Source organism: Aotus nancymaae, unplaced genomic scaffold (genome assembly GCF_030222135.1).
Source record: "Aotus nancymaae isolate 86718 unplaced genomic scaffold, 86718_ANA_hifiasm-v0.15.2.pri h1tg000033l, whole genome shotgun sequence".
NCBI lineage: Eukaryota > Metazoa > Chordata > Mammalia > Primates > Aotidae > Aotus > Aotus nancymaae.
The window spans coordinates 983,648-1,007,633 of NW_026988447.1; the positions used below are offsets into that span (position 1 = coordinate 983,648).

The following is a 23,986-nucleotide window of genomic DNA, read 5'->3' on the forward strand; positions in this document are numbered from 1 at the left end:
GCTTCTCATGAGTAGGATAACCAGAATTATGAGTAGAGCATGTTCATCATATAGTCGTCAAAGAAGGAACAGTAGGCAGGGTGTGCATAGAAATTCCAAAAGCAGAGACTGAACCTTCTCTACTTACATAATTCTTTAGTAAGTAATAAGTAATTAACTAATTTTATTTTACTTTGTAGCAAAATTTTAGAATAAAGTTGATCTTAAATGCTTATTAAGGCGATCATCATTAAATGTATAATTACATACCAATATGTTTTTTTTACAGTGTTTGAGGGAAAGATTGTTTCAAAATAGTTTCCTTTGTGTTTCACCCCATTCTATGAATAAAGCAGTAAGGAGATTTCTGAATACCTACAGTAGTTGTGTGCATTTCAGAGCATATTTTCTCCATCCGTTGTGTGTCCTCTAACCATAGATTACCTCCTAAAAGTCATCCTAAGCAGATGGACCTAACACGAGTCTTTTTTTTCCATTTCTGTGTGTAACTTTAAATATTTTACAATAAAGGAGTAGAAGTTCAAAAGCACAAAATGTCAAAAATACATCCTCAAAATAATAATAATAAAAAAAACAGTGGACTGGAATGGAAGACTTGTATTAAGAAGGAAAGACTGATGGAGATTGTGGTGGATTTTGCAAGCCAGGCTGAACAGCTGAGACTTGATGCCCTAAGTGAGTGAAATTCAATCTAACAGCTTAATTGGAGAGAAATATCGTTATTTGTATTTATTTTTCTTATGTCATTTATTTTGAAATTTCAATTTGTAGTAAGGAAGAGATGCAATTTGTATATTCGTCAAAGGGTACATGGTTTTTTAAGTTGGAAAACAGTGCAGACTCAGGAAGAGCCACTTAAAGGTTGTAAAGAGGAAGATCTTAGGGAAATTCCTTTGGCAGCGATAGGAAAGACAAGGCTGGAGGCAGGGACTCTAATTAGGGGCCACTGACAAAGTTCAGATACAAAAAGCAGAAGGGCCAGGCCCGAGTGGCGGTAAATAGGAAGAAATAGAAGATGTTTTGGAAGAATTTATTTTTTTAAAGGTGCATTTTCTTGATGAACCCTATGCCATATGAGACATTTACAGAAGCCAGGACATAGGAAGTATCTGTAGTATGTAGATTCCAGAATGACCTCCAGTGACCCCCACCTCCTGGTCATCATGCCTTGTGTAATCCCGTGTGTGTGTGTGTGTGTGTGTGTGTTAGGATTGGACCTAGTAACTTGCTTCTCATGAACAGAATGCAGAAAGAGTGATGGGGTCTCACCAATAGCCTATCACTGAGACTCTCAACCCAGCTCCTGAGCTGAGAAACTAAATCCTGCTAAGAATTACCTGTGCAAGCTCAGAAGCAGATCCTTCCAACTGTGCATTCAGGAAGACTACAGTCCTGCTGATGCCTTGACTGCAGCCTTGAAAGAGTTCCTGAAGCAGAAGACACAGGTAAGCCGTGGCAAATTCCTGACCCATAAAGACTATGAGATAGTAAATGTGTGTTGTTTTAAGCCACTAAGTTTGGGGATAGTTTATTATGTCGCAATAGATAACTACTGTAGTATTCAATAATATCTGTTGCTGAATTAAATGCATAATACACAAAAACTAACCATACTCAGTGTGGAAAAATGCACAAATACCTCTTAAAAGAAATAACTTTAGGAACTGGTAAATCTTCAGAGATAAATTTTTTAACCCAAAACTTACCAATAATTTATTAGCTATTTCCATGAATCTTGAATTGAACTGTTTCTCAGGAAGAAGTTTTTCATTTCATAGGAAAATGGAGTCTTCAAGGCTCATTTATCAAAGTGCATATTTAGTTCCTATCACATGTTGGTTCCTGGAATCTTTGGTAAACATGCTGTGGTTTTGCAAAAATGGCCACATGTACATGCCACATGCACATGTGCATACACACAATCACCAGCGTGAATGAGCATGTGTGTACATGTGTATACACACAATCACTACTGTGAATGAGCATGTGTGTCTTGACATGTTTGCACACCTAAATATATAGCCTCTAGCGATAAAAGATTGATGCTTATACCCACATGCACATATCCACTAAAGCAAAGAAGCACACACTAAATCATTTCTCAGTATGTGCGCCTGGATACACATAGACATAGACACACAAAAGAAAGTGTCCCGATCCCAAAGGGAAAAGTCAGTTTATTACTCCAGATCAGCACTCCTCAAAAGATCCTGTGGATGTTAACCAGTTAGGCAAAAAAGGGGTACAAGACCAAATAAGTTTGGAAACATTGTCTTAAAGTGTTAAATGTCTGTTTTCAATATGCATCTCCAAAACACTGCTCTACAACTGTTTCCACAGAAAGAAGAGAGGGTTGTAAAAAACAAAAATAGAATCGAAGATTAGGCATTTTACTTTGTTTCTGCAGGTTCACATACAAGGAAGGATTAATCCCATTATTGCACCGAGCACAATATGGTATAGAGCTTTTTCTTACCATATCTTTATAATAGTGTTAAAGTTCCCATGGGTATAAAAAGCTAGGATAGATGGGAAGAAAGCAGGTGACTAGGTTCCCCACCCATAGAAATGTAATCATTCACCTGATGATGGAGAACTTAATAGGTCTGTCTCCACTTTCAAAACAGCAGTGGAGCCGGAGCATAATTACTTCCTTTAGGGCTCCTGCTATTCCCCAACCTGGTTAACAACGCACTCCTCTGGGCTCCCATAGCACTTTGCACAAATCTAGTCACAGAAACCACTATCTTGTATTGTTTGGGACTAGAGTTTGGAGTCTGTGTGCTCCATAATCTTCTAGAGAGTCTCTCGACTAGCACTGTACCCAGAACTGGGTGAACAGCTAATAAATGTTTCTTGTATAAACTACACAGAAGCAGGAAATCAAATCTCTCATGTCCTCACTCACAAGCGGGAGCTAAATAAATGGTACACATGGACAAAAAGATGGAAAAAAACAGACTCTGGGAACTCCACACGGAGGAGAGTGGAAGGGGAGTGAGGGTTGGAAACTTACCTACTCGGTACAATATCCAATATTTGGGGGATGGATGCACTATTATTCATTACTCATGTAATACCCATGTAACAAACAAGCACATATATCCCCGAATGTAAAATTTGAAACAAAAAAGAGAGAGAGACTAAAATCAGCTAAAGTGACTTAGTTTTTACCTAAAGAGGATCATTCCAAAAAAGAAGACTGTTAAAACAGAAATAACGCCAGCCTAGAGAGACTGTGATGCAGGAAGCCTGAATCGTGTACCTGGAAAAGAAACTGATGAAAGACTTCGCAGAATGAACCTGCGAATCAGTGAGCGTTCAAAATAGAATGCATCAGGCCGGGCACAGGGGCTCACGCCTGTAATCCCAGCACTTTGGGAGGCCGAGGCAGGCAGATCACCTGAGGTCAGGAGTTCGAGACAAGCCTAGCCAAAAATGGTGAAACCCCATCTCTGCAAAAAATACAGAAATTAGCCAGATGTGGTGGCGCATGCTTGTAATCCCAGCTACTCGGGAGGCGGAGATGGGAGAATAGCTTGAACCTGGGAGGCAGAGGTTGCAGTGAACAGAGATCACGCCACTGCACTCCAGCATGGAGACAGAGTGAGACTCTGTCTCAAAAAAAAAAAAAAAAGAAAAGAAAAGTAATAGAATACATCAGAAAGTGTGTATGTAATGTTTCATTTCTTCAGAAGTGACTTCTCTATGTGTATCAAAAATAATAACAAAAAAGACCTGAGATGCTGTTATTGTGAGACCTTAGAAATAAGGCTTATAGACGCATGATTTAACTTGTAAGTGAGCAATGAGTAATTGTTGGGTCTTTTACCAGCTGCTAAATGGTAGGATGTGGTAAGGATTCAAGATAACCAGAAGGACACTGGAAATATATATTAAGGATGGAATATTAGATAAAATCAGAGCCATCACTTCCACCCGCAGCTCAGATCACACCCCTCCCTAGCTACAAACTCTACCCTCATCTCCTTCTATATCCTTATTCTGCATTATTTTCTTCATATCACCTATCACTACGTGAGAAAGTATATTATATGTTCATTTTTAATTTTTCATTCTGCTCCCTCCAGTATATGGCCTCAAGAGCTTAGAATAGTGTCTGACATACAATAAGCTTGTAATAAATAATAATTGAGCCACTAAATGATGTTGAGGTATAGCTTTGAGCTGTTAAACATTGAGTTACAACTAGCAGCTACCATTGCCAATATAGAATAGATGTATATATGTGTACAGTATAAAGAACCAGCAGTCATTTCGGCCCACACCTATTACCATTGCTACTACTGCTGCAACTACTACCACCTATACTATTACTACTACTGTCACTAACTAGTGCCCGTAATAATAGCAAACCTTTAAGCACTTCATATGTGCCAGGTATTGTACTAAGTACTTGATATGCATGAAATCAGTCAATCCTCACAAGAATTCCGCTAAGTAGTGAGCGGATACGAAAGGTCCTATTATTGAATCAGAATCATGTGACTCAAAGAACTTACCCAACGTCAAACTTGGTTGATAATTTCAAAGATACAAGCAATCAAGGGGCACAAGCAGCGCAGTGACAGGTCTGAGACATCCCACATGTCCCAGCTCTTTCTTTTTATATGGTGGTCTACACTTTCAGGCCCAGATAATAAGTGAGTTCTCTAATGAAGTCTGCAGGTCACCTCACATAGTGGGGAGAATTTAAGCTATGAAACATCTTCATTTAACCCAGAGTGTTTTTGCAACTTGTGCAACATTATTCAGGAAGCTATGCCTCATAAATTTATAAATCATATGTAAGATTGTCTATCCCAAACCAGAGACTTTCTGCTCAATACGTTTCATAGACAAAAGATCTCCCTCTTAAGAGTATCACTAGTCTATTCGCCTGGTGGTCTGGAGTTACTGAATAAATGTTTGTGGGTTCCCCGAATCTATACATTGAACATCTAAATTTCAATTCGATAGCATTAGGAAGTAGAGTCTTTGGGACAAGGTGTCTAGATGTTTCAGTCAGTCTGGACTGCTGTTAATTGAGAATAATTAAGTCATTAAGGTGGAACCCACATGAATAGGATTAGTGCTTTTATAAAAGACACCCCAGAGAGCTGTCTAGCCCTCTTTCTGCCATGTAAAGACACAGCAGAAAGATAGCCATCTATGAGGCAGAAAATGGGCCCTCACAGACACTGAATCTTCCTATGCCTAAACTGTGGACTTCCTAGCTTCCAAAACTGAAAGATAAAGTCTGTTGCTTAAGCTACCCAGTCTGTGGTAATCTATGACTGAGACATCTAAATACCTTGTTTCTAAGGAGCTGGAACTGGGTGGCCTGCCTTCTCTTGTTTCTTTGGGTGTGTTTCTGTCATAATCGGGAGTAGAAATGGGTCATATGACAACTGCCCTAACTCTGTACTCTGCAGATAACAAATTAGTATTTTACCTATCAGGTTTAGAAAAGTAAACACAGTGAACGAAAGATCTGGAACTGATAGTAGAGTTCCCAAGAAATCTGTGATTTCTGAACTCCTACACCACTGCCTCCAATAGATAATGCCATCTATATGTGCTTAAGTAAAGCAAACATTTCTCGAGAAACCACTATGCTAGGCTTTGTCAGTAAAAATTCATAGGGCATGGTCTCTGCCATGGAGCTTAGACTAGAGATACAAAAATATACAGAAGTGCGATGCATTCAATGAGACAGTTACAACGTGTGAGAGTACAGAAAATTGGAGTAATTCAGGAAGTAAAGAGGAGGAGAGCAGAGATGGCTTAGAGGTGTGCCATGGCTGTTGGCTACTCATGTGTGTGCCTACCCTTGGAAAATGCACATCCATATAAAGACAAATGATGCAGAGCGAGAAAGAACAACAGAATGCAAGTGCACCATAGGACTCAGTTTGCCTTTCAGAAGGAAATGAAATCCTCCTGACACCAACTGAAAGGCCAAGTTGGACAGCAGTTCCTCTGAAAGCTAGGGGAATTCCACAGTGAAGCTCAAGGCAGTGGACATCTAATGACCATAACTGCATCTATATTAACTTTGAACATTTTCTGAGCATACTCATTTTACTTTTTTACTAAAAAAGCACGCTGCCTTTTGTTTTTATCATTTCTCGGTCACATTTTGTTAAATGAAGTGTGAAAAAGGTAAATAAAAGCAGCTTGAAATATGATAATCATTTTAAACATTTTTACCATGGATTTACACTGTGTGCAGGGCAGTGCATTTCCAAAAATGTAGACGTGTGTCTTAGTTTGCTCAGGATGCAATTCCATAGACGAGGTGGCCTATAACCAACAGAAATTTACTTCTCTGAGTTCTGAAGGTGGGGAAGTTCAAGATCAAGGTGCCAAAAGATTCAGTGTCTGGAGAGGGCCCACTTCCTGGTTCGTATATGGCCATATTTTTGCTGTATCCTTGCATGGCAGAAGAGGAAAATGACCTCTCTGTAGTCTCTTTCAGGACACTAATCCCATGCATAAAGACTCTGCCCCCATATCCTAACCACGTACCCAAAACTTCATCTCCAAGGGCCATCATATTGGGGGTTAGGAGTTCAGCATATGAATTTGATGGGTAGGGAGGACACAAACGTTCAGTCTATAGCAGCATGAAACTTATAGAAGCCAAATCATGAGTTATGAAGAGATCTCTACTTTAGAAACAGGTTCAACTGGTAAGGGACTCATTATTCATTATTTCTTTAAATTGATACATCCTTATTTCTCACAAAAAAAAAGGAGCGCTATGTTTTTTATTACAAAACCTATATACCCAGAGATGTTATTGAGGAGACACATGACACCATTTCATTAAATCTGAGATTGTGCATCAGCTTTTCATGGCTGCAAACCTGGAACCTAGAAGTATAATCCAGGTTGCAGAAGTAGGTATCTCAGAGGAAAGGTAGGAAACATAGCTGAGGATCATTGTGGAAAAAAAAAAAAGTTATAACCCACAAGAGATAAAGCACAGACCAGAAGTCAATCTTCTAAGAAATCAGTTAAAAACAGTAGACTGGATAAAGAAAATTTGGTACATATACACCATGGAGTATTATGCAGCCATGAAAAAGAACGAGATTGTGTCCTTTGCAGCAACATGGATGGAGCTGGAGGCCGTTATCCTAAGCACATTCACACAGGAACAGAAAACCAAATACCACATGTTCTCACTTGTAAGTGGGAGCAGAACACTGAGTACACATGGACACAAAGAAGGGAGCAACAGACACCAGGGCCAACTTGAGGGTAGAGGATGGGAGGAGGGTGACGATCAAAAAACTATCTATTGGCTACTATGCTTATTACCTGGGTGATGCAATAATCTGTACACCAAACCCCTGTGACACGCAGTTTACCTAAGTAACAAGCCTGCACGTGTAGTCCTGAACCTAAAACTTTAAAAAGTAAAAATAAAAAAAGAAATTATTTAAAATCTTAAATGATCTTAAAAATCTTAACCTTGATTTCCCCAGAAATCTGCAAACGTGAATCTGTCTGCATCATGTGCAGTTAGGCCTGTGGTGAAGCAACTTTTCATACGTCTTCCTTCATGACCGAAGAACTGCCTTGCCCTTCAAAGGAGCACGGAAGAATATTTTATCCTTATATACCTGACTTCTCCAGAACAACCAAGTACTAAGAAAAATCTCCCATCTTTTCCTATTCCACAAGTCTAATTTTAAAATTACAAAAACTTTAAATCAATTTTTTATAGTAACTTAAATGTACCCAATATATAATCCGACTTTCAGAAGTCCATAAATGAAGAATAATGCCATCCATCCATTCAGATGTCTTTGAGTAATTTTCACCCCTTTTCATTGAAAAGTTGGTTTAGACTCTTTGCACCCAGCAGCATAGGGCAAGATTAAGATAAACCAGGACCGTGAGAACTAGAAATGAAATGAAATAAACTATAACTATTCTACAAAGACAATCTAGTTGTCAAGAACTGTGGGGAAGATTTGGGTGACTTGTTTGCTTTTCAAAAAGTTTAGTCAACCCCCAAATCTTAGTATTTACTTTGAGGAACTCTTGGGAGGGTACACACAAATTTAACTCCCTTACCCTACATAGGTTACAGGTTAAGGGAGTTAAAGAAGGGGGTAGAGAAGTTAAAGTAGGCAGAGAAGGGGGCAGGAAATACTGTTAAGTATTTTAAGCATTAATGAATACTCCCAAGTACTAGACACCAAATAAATGAGATGTCTTTGCAGCCCTGAGTGTTCTGATATATGAGCCTTCACTCTGATACTTTTCTTACCCTTCCCGACTCCTCGGGCCTTGACTTTAGCCTCCCAGCTAAATTAACTCAACTGGATGTCTATTTGTGCTTTTAGTGGGCTGCCCATACTACAGCCTACACTGTGAAATCTCATGAATTGATTTCCCATGAGAACCTAGAAATTTGATTCTAGTTCTGGCTTTACTGAATTTTGCACTCTACTCAGGAGATATTCATGTGTGCAAACGGTGGTAAGCATGTGTTTCAGCCGGGACGGGACTTGACTCTCATTTACCCTGCTGTAGCAGCTTGGCAGGTGGGACCCAGGGCCCTGTCCTAAAGTCGCCTGTCACAGAGATTCTTCCTTCACAATGGCTCTTTTTAATTTTTCTTTTTTTTAAGATCGTGTCTCACTCTGTTTCCCAGGCTGGAGTGCAGTGGCACGATGATCTCAGCGCACTACAACCTACACCTCCCATGTTCAAATAACTCTCCTGGCTCAGCCTCGCAAGTAGCTGTGATTACAGGTGCCTGCCACCTTGCCCTGCTAATTTTTTTATTTTTTGTACTTTTAATAGAGATGGGGTTTCACCATGTTGGCCAGGCTGGTCTGGGACTCCTGACCTCAAGTGATCTATCCACCTTGGCCTCCCAAAGTGCTGGGATTACAGGCGTGAGCCACCACACTCAGCCCACAATGGCTCTTGATTTTTATTCTCACGGCTATCACCCCAGTACAAATGGTAATCACATTGCACATAACTTTCCATAGAGTCCTAACAAGTCTGCCTGTTTGTGATGTTTCCCTCTTCTTACTTCTCGCTTCCATAAAATCGTTTATCGGCTGGGCATGGTGGCTCACCGCTGTAATCCTAGCACTTGAGGAGGCCAAGGCAGGCAGATAGCTTAAACTCAGGAGTTTGAAATCAGCCTGGGCAACATAGAGAAACCCTGTCTCTACAAAAAATACAAAAATTAGCCAGGCTTGGTGGCACACACCTGTAGTTCCAGCTACTCAGGAGGCTGAGGCAGGAGGATCATCCAGCCTAGACAACTGAGTGAGACTCTGTCTCAAAAAAGAAAATCCTTTTATAAGTCTTTCTTTTTTTTTTAATAGAAAAAATATGGAACACTTCATAAATTTGTGTGTCATCCTTATGCAGGGGCCATGCTAATCTTTTCTGTATCTTTCCAATTTTAGTGTATGTGCTGCCGAAATGAGCACTGTTAAGTCTTTCTTAAACACTGCTTTTTGCACGCCACCTCTTATGCAAGAATCTTAGACAGCTCCAGAAGTTCTACATTCTGATATTTAAGGCATAAATGAAGATAGGCTGATCTGTGCACAGTACCTTAAGACCTAGCAAGATAACTAGCAAGATGGGAAATCAATGCTCAAAACCTCCTCAAGTTTCAAAAAACAGGAAAGAATTGCAAGATTGAGGCCCATGGAGTGACATTCGGAAAGCATTGTGAGATAGAATTCCATCAGCCAGGAGCCAGTCAGAAAGCAGGAAAACTATACTGCATGTTGAAACAGAGATAATTTAACATAAAAAATAGATAGTTAGATATAAAGTTGTTAAATAGATAATGAAAAAAGAAAAAGGAACACCGTGGAAGAAGCAACCGCAGGAAACAGTTACTCCCCCTAAGACTGAGGGAACACAGGGAAGAGCTGAAATTATTCAAACTTAAAGGAGGAGCCCTATGGGTGATGGCCACAATTTCTGTCAGGTCTCCATGTGCAAGCCTGGACCCAGAAAGTCTGAAGTCCTGCCTGCCTCGGCTGATCACCCCCCAACACTCCGCCTGCATTCACCATTATCCCTGATGGCCCAGCGAACTTCCCTTAGACATTAAGCTTCTCACCCCACCTGCCACCTTAACTGTTCTTGTTCTGTGAATATCCCTCCGCCCCACCCTATCATCTTAACTACTCTTATGCCTTACCCTACTGTTACAGTTGTAACTGAACTTATGGTAATGTATACTCCCGGCGCCTCCCCCACCACTGTAACTGATCTTACTCCATAACACCCCTGCCCTCTCCCAAAAAAATTTGCCCCAACCTATAAAACCAACTCCTATCCCACCGCCCTTTGCTAACGCCCTTTTCGGCCTTAGCCCACCTGTACCCAGGTGAATAAACAGCCATGTTGCTCACACAAAGCCTGTAGAGGGGGTCTCTTCATTCAAAACGTGCATTTTAACAATTTCCTTCTTCCATTTCTCATTCCATGATTTTTTTGTCTTGACCAGGACCTCGGTTGGTTTGTATCTTCATCCATTTAGGAAGCTATAACAAAATCTCACAGAGTAGCTTATAAACAACAGAAATTTATTTCTCACAGTTCTGGAGGCTGGGGACTCCAAGATCAAGGTGCTGGCAGATTCAGTGTCTGCAGAGGGTCTGTGTATTAGTACATCCCCAACTACTATAAATAGCTGAGACTGGCCAGGTGCAGTGGCTCACGCCTGTAATCCTAACACTTTGGGAAGTCTCTTTTATAAGATCACGAATCCCATTTATAAGGGTTCCACCCTCATGACCTAATCACCTCCCAAAGGTCCCACATCCTGATACCCTTACCTTTGGAGTTCAAATATCAGCATATGAATTTAGGGGTGACATAAACATTCAACCCTTATCTCTTACACCAAAAGTTTGAGGTAACTGACAGAGTGACCAGACGTCCACGCCTGGAGGATCACAATCTCAGTATTCTGCTGTAGGGGCTGTAGTGATCCATTCACTTTCACAAATGGATATGGACCTACTAAGGGGCACCACAGAGAATCCTTACTGCCCCCACCACATAACATCAACCAATTTCTCCTGCCTTTCCACATATAAAATTCAAAATGTCTTTCTTTTCATACGTATGTTAGCTACGTGTTTTGAGGATGATGAAAACTGTGATTAAGAATCACATGTTGCAAAATATTACCAATCAGACCAAATAGAAACTATGACAGTAATTATAAATACAGTGAATCTTAAAAAATGAGTAAAGAGTGGAAATGAAGTTTGTCTCAGTAAATTAACACAAATTACATTATTTCTAAAAATTGGTAACTAGTAATAATTATTACACAGCTTAATTATATATCACAAACATATTTTAATCATAGGTTTTATTTGATTTTCACACTAAAAGATATAACTGTGTTCAGATCTAATAGCAATGGGTTTATCCAATAAAACCATTAGTTTATGGCACTAAAAAAAAGTAGGGAAGCATGTTGTCAACCCACATGTTACTCAGTGGAAAAGCAGTAATGTGAGTTGCAAATCCTAGTCTGCAGTTGAAATTCTGCCTTGTTTCACCCACAGCCATTTGAAAACCGAGCCAAATTTTCTTCCTCTGAACACCTGTATGAGTAATTCCTGCCTAAGAAATACAGCGTATTTTTCCAAGCTTCTTTTTTCAATTTATAATTGTTTAGGCAAGTTGATTCAGAGTGATCCTCCAACTCAAATACTTAGAAACAGATCATATGATTGATCACGATCTGCTAAAAACATCTGAACTCAGTAAAGGAACAATGAAAGAGTCTAATACCACTTCAGCAAGAGGAAAAATACCTATGCTCACTTAACATGTTCCATTGATTGTGCAAATTTGCCAACAGTAATTTTACAGAGTTTATTTCACTTTTTACTAAGATTAAAGATCAGATACTTACAGAGACAAATAGATAGTAATTTATTGTTGTCCCAAAGGCTTTAACTTTTCTTTGAAATCTTAGAGCTATGCAAAGATTTGTATCTGGAATCATAAGATCTGCATGCCAAGCTATCTGTGGATATCCAAATCAGTAAAAGTAGCAGAGATGGTTTTTATGCGAAATCCTGACAACCAGAAACCAGTCGTTTTCAAAGGGAGCCTTGTCCTGTTCTAAGCAACAACATCAGTCCTGTCTGACTTGCTCTTTGACTTGTGAACTGTTGATACCTAACTGGCAACAAGTATAGAAGGTCTTAATGTCAACCACAGGGATACATTTTAATGTATGTAAACCCCATCAGGTTGTCCCTATTTTAGGCTGACAGTGATATTGAAATCTATCTTTTGTATTCTCCTCTCTTGCCGTTTCAAGTTTCAAGAAAAATAGAACTACATTTCAGGTTTTTATATAAATAGTAATTGCATGCAGAGTTGTGTGGAAAGGCAGCGAGAGTTTAGAGAATTGAATTTAGTTTAAGAATTAAATTAGGTTGGATTTGCATTTCTATTCTCTCACTTGTTGGCTATGAGAACTCGCGCAATTATCTTTATCCCCGTGGTATCCACATGAAACATACACAAATTTTAAAAAGGAAAATGAAAAACATTCTTGAAAATGATCTTTTATTTTAGAATGTACAATATGATCATTTAGCTTTTAATATTCCTATAAAAACTTTCCCCAGAATTCATTATTTATTTATTTTTTATTTTTTTTATTTTTTTTGAGGCGGAGTTTCGCTCTTGTTACCCAGGCTGGAGTGCAATGGCGCGATCTCAGCTCACCGCAACCTCCGCCTCCTGGGTTCAGGCAATTCTCCTGCCTCAGCCTCCTGAGTAGCTGGGATTACAGGCACGCACCACCATGCCCCGCTAATTTTTTGTATTTTTAGTAGAGACGGGGTTTCACCATGTTGACCAGGATGGTCTCGATCTCTTCACCTCGTGATCCACCCGCCTCGGCCTCCCAAAGTGCTGGGATTACAGGCGTGAGCCACCGCGCCCAGCCCCATTATTTATAAGTTAAAAGAATACATCTCACAAGAGGAGATGTGAAATGGATTCTTCCATATCACATCTCAATCAGAAGGATATATAAATTAATGTTTGTTCAAAACAAAAAAACAAAGAGTCCTTATAAATCACTCACATCCAGCCCTGACATACTGTAACGTGATCATCAAATTGCCTCATACCCAGCTAAGATGCTCAAGGGTTGGAATTTTGATAACGAAGGGTCTTGCTAGAACAGAAACTCTCCAAAGACAGGACTTGGGACTGTGTATTCGCTGTTGTATTTTCAGGGCCTGGAGCCCTTGCTGGGACATGCAATAGTTGGGTGACTGAAGTCTCAATCACTTGAGGGCAGGGCAAAGGATGGCATGAAGGTATTAGGCATTAGGTGCCAATTAGGCAAGAGACAGGATTAGATGAGGTTCAGAAACAGAGATTAAAAGCTAAAATCCAACTTGAGGTCTAAGTCATAGAATTAATTGGTGCCAAATCTAGCATGCCACTGTAGTTGACAATTAATAATACACAACAGCAATATCGTATAGCAGAGACCATTTCAAAGTAAAATCTTGAGCATATTATAAAATAATGTGTATATATTCCAGAGATAGTACAACACAATTCTGGGTGTAACTATATGAGAGATAAGGGAAATGTGAGTGAACTAATTGATGACTTTCATTGCAGTTTATAAATTGGAATCTTTCCTACAAACAGAAAAATATACTGATTACAAAAACATTGGTTATAAAATCAGTCTTTCCAGGGCAGGTTCAGAGGCTAATACCTGTAATCTCAGTGCTTTGCTCCCAAGGTGAGAGGATGCCTTGAAGCCAAGAGTTTGAGACAAGCCTGGGCACCAGAGTAAGACTCCATCTCCAAAAAAAGTAAATAATAATCACCTTGGCATGGTGGTGTGTGCCTGTAGTTCTGGCTACTCAAGAAGCTGAGGTGAAAGGAGCCCGTAAGCCCAGGAGTAGAAGGGTGCAGTGCGTTGTGACCAGATCATTATACTCCATCCTGGGGGACAGGGTAAGATCCTGTCACATACACACACACACACACAAATCAATCTTTTCCCATGAAAAGGAGAATGGTTAGACAAACTATGTTTCATGAATATTTGTTAAACCTATTTGAGTCCTAGACGTTTCAACAAGATCAGGGAAAAATTAACTGATCAAATAGAAAAACATATACACACTCCTCACCGTAAATCAGAGCTAAACTGTAGGTCATATCTCAGAATTTTGTACTTAGATTCTTAGGCTAACATTCTCCTAGGATAATGTGATGGTGTGAAGTATTTCTGAATTATATTTCTTTTTTTTTGAAACAGAGTCTCGCTCTGCCACCCAGGCTGGAGTGCGGTGGCACGATCTCAGCTCACTACAACCTCCGTATCCTGGGTTAAAGCAATTCTCCCACCTCAGCCTCCTGTGTAGCTGGGATTATAGGTGCTCGCCACCATGCCCAGCTAATTTTTGCATTTTTAGTAGAGACTGGGTTTCACCATATTGGCCAGGGTGGTGTCAAACTCCAGACCTCAGGTGATCTGCCCACCTTGGCTTCCCAAAGTGCTGGGATTACAGGCATGAGCCGCTGCGCCCAACCTCTGAATTACATTTCTAACAAGGATATAGTGTGGAATACCGGGAAGATCAAGGCTTGGTAGCAGACAAAGCAAAATAAGACAGCACGAGGCTGTCAGTGTGCCTCCTGCTACTCACTCTGGCCTTTTGCTGCTAGGAGGCCAATGCTATGCTCTGTCCAGCCCTTGCTACTGAAATCACAAGCTTCTTAATCACTTAAGATCCTCTGTTCAAGTTACAACTCGCCAATCTTAATGCACCTCTGGAAGCTATTGCTGCCAAGATGGCAGTGAAGAAATGCACAAACAAGATGTTCCTTGGGAACAGACTCTTAATTTTTAAAACTTGGGGAAAATAATGGTGAAATTTAATCTCTGAGGTGTAAAATCTCTTTTATTCTGGTTTCTACTGTCTCTCAGTGATACCCTGATCTTCGCTGCAGAACGTAAAGTTTTCCACTTCTTGCTTTAATAAATTATTGCCCTGCAAAAAAGAGACACAGAGAGACTTGGTTGCAGAAAGGTCTGCGTTTCACTGCTGTCTCTGCCATTTTTACCTTGAGAGAATTACTTAATTGCCCTGAGCCTCAGTTTCATTATCTATAAAATGAGGATTATAATATATACTTCAGTATGTTGTGAGATTAAATGAAGTAGAAAAATACCTGGTATATAGTGGGCACCTAATCATCCACTTTCCTCCATGCTTTCCCCAAGCCCCCAACTACATACACAGCCACTTTGATAGTTTTGAGATGCCCTTGACCTGATAATGTACCCAAATAACTAATTTCAATTGCTTTTCATAGACCCAGTCTGCTGGACTAAATTGACTCTTCGAGTTAGTTGAAACAAACTGACAGTTTTATTTTTAAAGAGTCTTAAAGTCAAACAGAACATTATAGCAGATTTTATGGAAGATTAAGATTGCTTCTGTTGTTCTCTTTGAACAGAATGGATGGTGTGACTGAACACAAACCCTCTCGGTGCTCCTGGGCACTTTGCAATATGAAGCGTTCTGGGTGATTGTTTCACTGTGCTATAATACATCTGCCATCCACTTCAAGGTAAGTGCTCTATTATTTTTACAGCTGTACTTCTTTTCCTGGAATTTTGAAATTTCAAGAGGAAAACAACAATTTCGGATCTGTGGAGCAAAGGTAGGTGTGATCCTGTAATCTCCTAGCTCATCCTACTGGGTTGGCATAGGCCAGAAACCTACGGAAATGGGACCGAATCCAAAACTGAAGTCTCAGACGGCCATACTTCAGCCCAAGAGCTTTTGGATGAAATGCTAGTGAAAGCCTTGGCGCCTGTGTTTTTTTTTTTTTTTTTGAGACAGAGTTTTGCTCTTGTTACCCAGGCTGGAGTGCAATGGCGTGATCTCGGCTCACCACTACCTCCTCCTCCTGGGTTCAAGCAATTCTCCCTCCTCAGTCTCCCAAGTAGCTGGGACTGCAGGTGTGTGCCACCATGCCCAGCTAATTTTTGTATTTTTAGTAGAGACAGGGTTTCACCATGTTGACCAGGATGGTCTCGATCTCTTGACCTCGTGATCCACCCGCCTCGGCCTCCCAAAGTGCTGGGATTATAGGTGTGAGCCACCGCGCCCGGCCGTCACCTATGCTTTTGATGGATGGAAGCGCTACCTCAGTACAGCTGAGGGCTTTCCTGCAGATGTATAAAGGTTACAGATCTCCCTCCCGCCACATACCAACTGATCCAATCCCAAGACCTCCCAATTCTCCCATTTGGTCCTGCTGCTTCATCCAACTGCCAGTCCCCTCCTTATGTCCTCCCACTGAGGACACTCCACTTTCTAGATGCTCTGATTACCACTGTTTCCACTGAGAGATGCTCCAACAGGTTGGAGCACTGGCTGGGACATTCCTGGTGAGAGCATTTTGTGTTACAAATGTACTTGCATGTATTTGTGTTACAGTCATATGAGTTCTATTACTGGTTCAGGCTCTGGTGATTGTGACCACTTGATTGCTTAGAGTTAGCCAAACTGCAAAATTGGACGACATGTTTCTCCAGACTGCCAAGTCGGCTCAAGACTTTCTGACACCAACTGCAAAAAGTTACAGCCCAACTACAAAGCTGAAGAGGAAAGTCAACAGAAGATCTCCCTCACTTCTGACCCCAACTGCAAGGTCAGGGGGTTCCCCCAAATCACCTCACATTTGAAAACTCACTACAAGGATGCTCACTGAAGGCTGCTTGTCATACTCATGGGGTTAGGGTTTATTATAAGGCAAGGATACAAAGGGCTGCACGTGTAAAGCTTCTACTGTCCCCAGAACATGTTACCTTCTCAGCATTGGTGTAGGAAAATATACATGGCTTGCTGCCAATCAGAGAAGCTGACCCAAGTCTCCATGGGAAGAGTTTTTACTGGGGCTTCATTAGGTAGGCATGATTAATTGCTTCATGAACTGACTGCTTACATAGTTGACATAGTTGACACTCAGCCTCCAGGTTAACTGCGCCAAAGGCTCAACTCAAAATCACATGGTTGCTCCTTCTGGTATGGCCAGCATCAGACTGTCAGGTATGGCCAGACCCCTCCCCATAGACTCTCCTTCCTATTAGGTATGACATAATTACATTCCAGACTGAGGGCCAAGTCCAGCCCTCTCTTTGGACAGTGCCAAATTCTTCACTACACATTATTTAATATATCTGAGCCTCAGGTTCTTCATTGATAAAATAAGGATACTCATACCTGCCCTATGACTCTCAAGCTCATAAAGAGATGCAACCATTCTCTAGATTCAGAAAAGTTCAGCTAATAAGAGACACTTGAAGATTTCTGCTAAAATAGGTAATTTCTGTCATTTCTGTGTCAGACTCAAATATTGCCTCAAATATTGTTTGGAGGCTCCTGCCTCCAAACCCCACTTTTCAGAGATAATTCTGATTACATAATGTCCTTAGAAACAGACATGTTTTCAGGGGAAATGGTACACAATGGGGGGAAGTGCGCAGGTCCAACCACTGGCAGAGGAGCTGGCTTCTAGCACTTATTAGTGTGATTCAGAGCAAGTCATTAACTTCCCTAAGCACCAATTTCCTATGGAGATAACATACCTGCCATATACATTATCATAAGGTTGTTGTAAATTCAAATGAATTGTAATGAATCTTACCAAAATGAATATATATATATATTTTTATACTTATATGAAAATGCACATTAATCAAACATTATTGGAGATAATGAAATGGTTAAGCCCCCAGTGCTGGAACTTCTTTTTTTTTTTTTTGAAGATAGAGTCTCTCTCTGTCACCCAGACTGGGGTACACTGGCTCACTGCAACCTCCACCTCCTGGGTTCCAGTTATTCTTGTGCCTCAGCCTCCTGAGTAGCTGGGATTATAGGTGCATGCCACCACACCCAGCTAATTTTTGTATTTTTTTTGTATAAAAGGGGTTTCGCCATGTTGGCCAGGCTGGTCTCAAACTCCCGACCTCAAGTAATTCACTGCCTCGACCTCTCAAAGTGCTGGGATTACAGGCATGAGCCACAGCACCTGGCCAGGTGCTGGAACTTCTGTACCCCAGGAGAGTGGATTTCTGTACAGTGCTGAAGAAGGTGGCTGACTTGTCATATGAAGTGTCCTATAGGTTACATTTAAGTAAATGAAACAGTTTCTAAATGAATCCTATGGTCTAAATGTTTTTGTCTTTCTAAAATTCAGGTTTTGAAATCCTAACCCCCAAAGTGATTCTATTAAGAGATGGGGCCTTTGGGCTGGTGATTAGATCATAAAGACAGAGCCCTCACCACTGGGATTAGTGACCTCATAAAAGAGGCCCCAGAAAGATCCTCACCTCTCCACTAAGCGAGAACATAGCAAAGAAGCACTGGCTGTGGGAACACAGGCAGTCACCAGACATTGAGTCCACTGGTGCTTTCATCTTGGGCTTTCAGTGCCTAGAATTCTCAGAAATAAATACCTGCTGTTTATAAACCACCCGGTCCATTGTATTTTGTTTTAGAAACCCAAAAGGACTAAGACAGTGGATTATTAAATTCTCTCCTTCATCTCCCCACATACTTTCAAGCGTTTTCCATTTTTTGGTTAAGTAGCATTTAAGATATTTTAGTCCTATGATCTTTTTTTTTTTTTTTGAGACGGAGTTTCGCTCTTGTTACCCAGGCTGGAGTGCAATGGCACGATCTCGGCTCACCGCAACCTCCGCCTCCTGGGTTCAGGCAATTCTCCTGCCTCAGCCTCCTGAGTAGCTGGGATTACAGGCATGCACCACCATGTCCAGCTAATTTTTTGTATTTTTAGTAGAGACGGGGTTTCACCATGTTGACCAGGATGGTCTCGATCTCTTGACCTCGTGATCCACCCGCCTCAGCCTCCCAAAGTGCTGGGATTACAGGCGTGAGCCACCGCGCCCAGCCATGATCTTTCTTTAGCATTTATTCAGTCATCAACACGTCCAGTTGGGAGGTGGGGGTATCAAGGATATTTTTAGAATACGCAATACCTTGCTAAAGTTGAGGCTCCATCCTCCCATGTGCCCCTCGTACTTTCAGGAACTCAGACACTGTTGTTGATTAAGCCTGATGCTGGCCTCCCCTGCCTTTCCTCACCCACTGAGAGGGACAGCACAGCTCCAGCCAGTGGGCAGCACCTTTGGGTGCAGCTTCCCTTCCTGCACTCATGATCTGGCTTAGCAGAAAAGAAGAAATGATTTTCCCTGAGCCTCACGGCAGCTTCTGCTGCTTTTCCACCAGGCACTAATCACACCTCACTACCTCTACACAGCCAAACAGACATGAGAAGCGAGAGAGAGGGGAAGGGAACACTCAAAGGCACCCAGAACCCAAACACCACCATCAAACCAAAAGATGTCAAAAGTCTACAGCCAAAGGGTCCACGAGCCTTGGCATTTTTTCATGCTTCCCAGTACCTCTCCCTGAGAGGCTCCAGTGAGTGATGCCGGGTGTAGCCTGGCCCTGGTACTCAAGGAGTCCTTTACATTCTCAGAGGGACAGAGGGCGCCTCAGAGCTCCGGCATTAACCTCCAAGACAGCTGCTTCACGGCAACCTAATTTGCTTCAAACTGCTATGGGCCAATCAAGAGATGTAAATGATTTCCATTTTAATGAATGATTTATACGTTCTAAATGGTATGGCTCCAAATTACAAAGAGGTCAATTTTCCTCACCTGTGCTCTGCTACAGAGGCGGGCAAATGAGATTTCATAAGCAAGAAAGAGGGGACAGATGCAAACATGAATACTTCCTGAACAGGAAGGCTGTTCTTCCCAAAGGGCAGCGCTGTTTTACCACGATCAATCCAGAAGACTAAACAGGAGGGGACTGCATGTCTTCATCTGATGTGGCCCAGAGCCAACCTGTCGGAAACTTCATCTGCTCATTTAAGAGGTAGGAAAAATACGGCTTTGGAACAGAGCTTGGGTCTGTAATTTAAAGAGGCAGGCACAGACATTATTTCTAAACAAACTATTGCTGTGTTTAGTATTGTAATCAGTCAGGGCTTGGCAGAGAGCAGAGGGCACCCTCCATCTAGCTAATGAGGAGAGGGCCACGAAGGGATGGATAGGCCTGGGGACACCAACAAGCAAGGAGTGGGGCTGAGGCTGGTAACAGCAGAGCCTGGATTAGGCAATGCAATACAGCCACACAACAAGAACTGATCCATCCCAAACTGTTGATTGGGTCAAGGATAAAAAAATCCTAATCTAAAAGAATACGCCAGCAATGTGGGTTGGGAAAATAATTTGCAACAGTAGAAATAATTAGTAAATTCATATTAATTCTGATAAAGATTGTTCGTAGTAGGCTTACACAGGCACATCTCAGAGACACTAGGTGCCTGCTTCTCACAAGGGACTGCAAACTTAGGCCTCGTGATCTGCCTCTCACTAGTTAATTACCAGCACTTTTAAGCAAGCTTTGGTTTCCCCAACTTTGAAACACGGATTAAAAATGGTACATAGATTTGTTAGGGAGAATAAATGCAAAAATACAGGAAATGGGCCAGGCGTGGTGGCTCATGCCTGTAATCCCAGCACTTTGGGAGGCCGAGGTGGGCAGATCAGTTGAGGTCAGGAGTTCAAGACCAGCCTGGCCAACATGGCAAGATCCCGTCTCTACTAAAAATAGAAAAATTTGTCAGATGTGGTGGCAGGTGCCTGTAATCCCAGCTACTCGGGAGGCTGAGGCAGGAGAATCACTTGAACCTGGATGGTGGAGGATGCAGTGAGCCAAGATTGTGCCAGTATGCTCCATCCTGGGCGACAGAGCAAGACTCAGTCTCAAAAAACAAACGAAGGAAGGAAGGAAGGAGGGAAGGAAGGGGAGAAAGAGAGAGGGAGAGACAGAGAGAGAGAGAGAGAGAGAAAGAAAGAAAGAAAGAAAGAAAAGAAAAGAGAGGGAGGGAGGGAGAGAAAGAGAGAAAGGGAAAGAAAGAGAGAGAGAGAAAGAAAAAGAAAGAGAGAAAGAAAGGAGAGAAAGAGAGAAAGAAAGAAAAACAGAAAGAAGAAATACAGGAAATGTGCTTAACACATTCCCTCTTGCACAGTCACTTCTCCAGTAATGTTAATGTTATTATCCTCACCATTATCATCATAATTACTACTATGATTACTACCAGCTGGGTCTCAGGAGTTGGGGGATGGATTCATCCCACCACTAATTTGCCTCAAAATATTCTTCTCATCTCATTTCTGAGTTTTCTCTGTTTTAACATTACCTGATTCCATGAAATCACTGAAAAAACTAATTGCTGGTCTTGGACAACAATTCTAAATCCTGCCCAAAATCTACTGCTACAAAAATGTGTCAAACTGGAACTAAATGCAAAATGGTAGTGTTATTTTTCTTGAATTACCAAACATTATTACTAGGACGGACAGGCTTCTGTTCTCCATTTCCTAATTTTGTGATGAAAAAGAAAAGAAAAATAACCCTGCCCTATATTTTGTTTTGTCTGGGTTTGGCCAGGACAATTCTGAAGTTTTCAGTATCCAGCTATGTATCTGAGAGATGTTTCTATGCTATGTAAATTAAGCTGGTTACATGGCTCTGTAAACATATTTAAGTCTGTTTAGCTTATCGTAGGTCTTTTTAAAAGGCAAAAGACTGTTTTTCCTAACTCGTGTATTTGTCCAGGAAAAAGGCACTGATTGGTGTCTATCTATAGAGGTTTTGTGTACCTTATGTCAAAGAATTCTCATAACAACCAGCCAAGGAAGGTGCTTTTATTTTTTGACTTGGGGCTATAAAACTGAGTTTCTGAGTCATTAACTTGTCAAACACGACACAGATCGTAAGTGGATTTGAAGTCAGTTATGTCCCACCCCAAAGCCCATGACCTTCCATGACTCCTTGCGCCACCAGCCAGCGATCTGCCCTCTGGCACCTCACTCTCAGTGTGGAGAGGAGCATCGAGAAGCCGCTTTAGTGCTCTCTGAAAGGTAACTGTAGTACACCGCGCTGTTCTTGTGCGGGTGATTCTGTCCAGCACTTCCGTAGCTAAAATCCAGTGAAGAGCAGTTGCTCCTCTCACACAAAAGTCTCTAACAGCTTTAAAAACAAATTCTGTGATGCCCCAATCCTTGCCCTGGTACCAAATCTAAAACTCTTTCGCCCTTGTCTTTCAAACATCATGTGCTTTAATCTTATTACTGTGTCTTAGGACTCAGAGGGGTTAAATGCCTGCTGGGAAAAATGGAGATTCCAAAGAAAAGCAAGCCAACCAAACCGAAGCAGGATGGGGAAGAATAGGAGAATGTTCCTCTTCTTTCTCTCCTCCTCTCAGCTGGCAGCAACCTGAGTTTCTTCTGTCCCGTCTTAATTTCCTCTAACCCTTGGCTATACAGCCACAGTTTATTTTCCTAACATTCTGTAATACTTTCACAGACAAAGTACTTCACTGCTCAAAGGATGCCAGTGCCTGTAATAAATAAGAGACAGACTTTAACAGGTAGCTTTTGTTGAGCATTTACCGTGACTCAGGCCCTGTGCTAAGTCCTTTCTGTCCATCAGTAAGAGGGACCCAAGGAAGAAAAAGAAGAGTGACAGGAATTCCTTTTGAAATCTGACTCTCAGTAAATGTAAAGAGCCAAAAGCTGCCTAACATCAGCAGAGGCCTGCTGTTGGCTGAGGTCTGTGTTGGCAACCTGGAGTATTTAGTCACTGGCTAGCAAGCACCCCTAGACTGAGTTCTTGTCTCCTAAATGATGATCTTTAAAGAAAAGGGAGAGAAAAGATTTGCAAGGCCAGGACAAAGTCTGACGCTGAAAAGATTATCAGAAGTTCACATAACTGTCAATATTTCAAAACCAAAAGGTTACATGATCTGATTTCTACAAAGGGTGTTTACAATATGAGAAATGTTTGTGGCTACATGTCAGGACACAACAGCCTGAGGCAGGGTGGCTTGTCCTGCTGGGACACTGTTACATACTCACTTTTGGCATTGGGCAAAGCAACCCACTGCAAGAAAATAAAATTCAGGAAAACTTTTTTCCCAAGAAGTAAAGCACAATTTATCCCCAATAGTCTCTGTTTTGTTTTTTGTTGTTTTTTTTTTTTTTTTTTTTGAGACGGAGTTTCGCTCTTGTTACCCAGGCTGGAGTGCAATGGCGCGATCTCGGCTCACCGCAACCTCCGCCTCCTGGGTTCAGGCAATTCTCCTGCCTCAGCCTCCTGAATAGCTGGGATTACAGGCACGCGCCACCATGCCCAGCTAATTTTTTGTATTTTTAGTAGAGACGGGGTTTCACCATGTTGACCAGGATGGTCTCGATCTCTTGACGTCGTGATCCACCCTCCTCGGCCTCCCAAAGTGCTGAGATTACACCCAATAGTCTCTTAACTGTGTTGCTATTACTTGTCACACGTAAATATACAAAAATATGCACCCTCATAATCTCATAGATGTCAATGGTGCAGTCGCATTTTCACATACTCTTATTTGTTCTTTGACACTATTCTGACCAGGAAGCAGAAAAACTATTTCAAAATGCCTCCTAAACGGCAGGAAGTTGTTTTAAAGATAGCTTATTTCCACTTACTCTAAGAATCAGACACTCTTAACATGAGGTTCTTAAAAATGAAAAGCAAGTCTGTTCAACATAGATAATTTTAAAAGCAGAGCGGCACCATCTGCCTACCTATCCTCATCTCTCACTCCTCTGATTCCAGAACAGGGTCCCCTCAGAGTTCCAGTATACCCTAGCCCCCAGTCGACATGGCTGCTAATGAGTAATGTGTTGACAGGTCCTGGGTATAGCTGGATAGATGGAGGTGGGGAGGGGGAGAGAGAGAGAGAGAGAGAGAGAGATGGATGTAGATTTCAATTTAGGGCTAGACACAGATGCAGACACAGACATAGACATGATTGATAGATA

General features: G+C 41.4%; 1 non-coding gene across 1 annotated transcript; it reads right to left on the bottom strand.

The window, feature by feature from the left end:
• Positions 1-9,366: 9,366 nt before the first annotated feature.
• Positions 9,367-9,473, bottom strand: LOC135277912 (U6 spliceosomal RNA). Its single transcript, XR_010345473.1, has one exon. It is a non-coding gene; the product is annotated as a U6 spliceosomal RNA (small nuclear RNA).
• Positions 9,474-23,986: the final 14,513 nt, after the last annotated feature.